Genomic DNA, 1,703 nt, shown 5'->3' with positions numbered 1-1,703 from the left:
CATGGCTGAAAGGGGCCTTCACACATCAGGGCATCCTCTGTGTCCTAGGCGCTGGCCTGAGAACGGGGGACAAGGAAAGAGGTCGAAGCAAATGACATATTCATTTGTAGTTCTATGCATTGACAAGGCCTGGCGGTGATAAGTACCTCTAGAGGCTAGATTTGGGTCTTTGAAGACCATTTCCCAACACAAGAATGGAGCAACTTAGAGAAATCATTGGTTGATTCCAAGGGTAGGTAGAAAATGTAGTCTACGGCCACGCCACCCTGAACAAGCCCAATCCCGTCTGATCTCGGAAGCTAAGCAGGGTTGGGCCTGGTTAGTACTTGGATGGGAGACCACCTAGGAAGACCAGGTGCTGTAGGCATAAAAAATTTTTTTTAAAAAATAAGGGATTGTAAGCTGACAAGGTCCTTGCAATCTGTGAGGTCGGCCAAGGTTGCCTCGCCTAAAAAAAAAAAAAGAAAAAAATAGAAAAGAAAATATACAAGATGGGTTGGATCATCAGGAAAGGAAACTGTGAATCAGTGAAAAGCTAAGGGAGTCACGTCAAAGGGACCCGGGGTCAACTGAAAGGGTTTCCACCAGCAGAAGATGGGAAAATTTTAGCAACAAAAAGAATAACAAAACAGTAAATTGAAACTCATCAAATGAACAAAAATTCATGAGTTCGAAATGATACTTTACAAAAGAAAAGATTATGGGTCTCCCCTAGAGATTGCTAAGTCTTAAATTCATTACTTCAAAAATTGGTAAATAAAGAAGGAATGTCAACATTTTATTTTACACTTCCTATCTGTGAAACTGTATTTTCGGGTAACCAAATAGTTGCTGAGGAAATTTCTTCTTTATATAAGAATTTCCACTATTAAAAATGCAGAAGGAATGATAAAATTTTATTTGTGACCCTCAATGAAATAATAGATTTAAGGTACAATCATTGGATGCTGAAAATCTTAGGGGAAATGGCTGACACCCCTGAGCCCAGTGATCTATCACTGTAAGTAAGATAACCAGACCTACATGCTACCTGTGTTGACGTGATGTCAGATACACAGCACCAACTCTGACACATCCTTGCCTTAAAAAAATTGATCCAGAATCTAACCAAGCCTCTAGATCTCTTACTAGTTTACAGGAAATACAGGGGACCTAAGAACCAATGAAGCAGCATGACAAAGAAGCCATTAGCCCAATCCAGAATGTGGGACATTCTACACGACGAATGACCAATCCAGAATGTGGGACATTCTACACGATGAATGACCTAGAGTCTTAAACAAATCAATGGCATGGAAAAGAGCGGGGAAGGGAGTGGAAACAATTAAAAAATTGTAAAACCTAAGAGAAAGGAACCATCAAAAGAAGTGCATGAGCCTTATTTGAAATTCTGACTTGAAAAAAAAAAAGCCCTACAAAGATAGCTTTAAGAGAACTAATCTAATATTAAGGAATAACTGTTAATTTTTTAGGCTGGAGAATGGCATGTTGGTTATCTTTCTAAGAAGTCTTTAGCAATTATTTATGGGTGAAATGGCATGACGTCTGCGAGTAACGAGGGACAGAGTTAAAATTGTTGGAGCTGAGGGATGAGTGCCTGAGTTTTCGTTATACTCTCATGTCTATAGTGTGTATTTTTGAAATTTTGCATGATAAAACCTTTTAACATAGGCACCAATATGACTACAGATTGTGTTAGGTGC

The 1,703-nt window shown here is 39.2% G+C and overlaps 1 non-coding gene across 1 annotated transcript; it reads left to right on the top strand.

Annotated features, from left to right (window-relative positions):
- Positions 1–248: 248 nt before the first annotated feature.
- LOC111738154 lies at positions 249–367 on the top strand. Its single transcript, XR_002779712.1, has one exon. It is a non-coding gene; the product is annotated as a 5S ribosomal RNA (ribosomal RNA).
- The last annotated feature ends 1,336 nt before the right edge of the window (positions 368–1,703 follow it).

Source organism: Pteropus vampyrus, unplaced genomic scaffold, assembly GCF_000151845.1.
Source record: "Pteropus vampyrus isolate Shadow unplaced genomic scaffold, Pvam_2.0 Scaffold35, whole genome shotgun sequence".
NCBI lineage: Eukaryota > Metazoa > Chordata > Mammalia > Chiroptera > Pteropodidae > Pteropus > Pteropus vampyrus.
The sequence above is the reverse complement of the archived record's forward strand: the minus strand, read 5'-3'. Positions and strand labels throughout refer to the sequence as shown.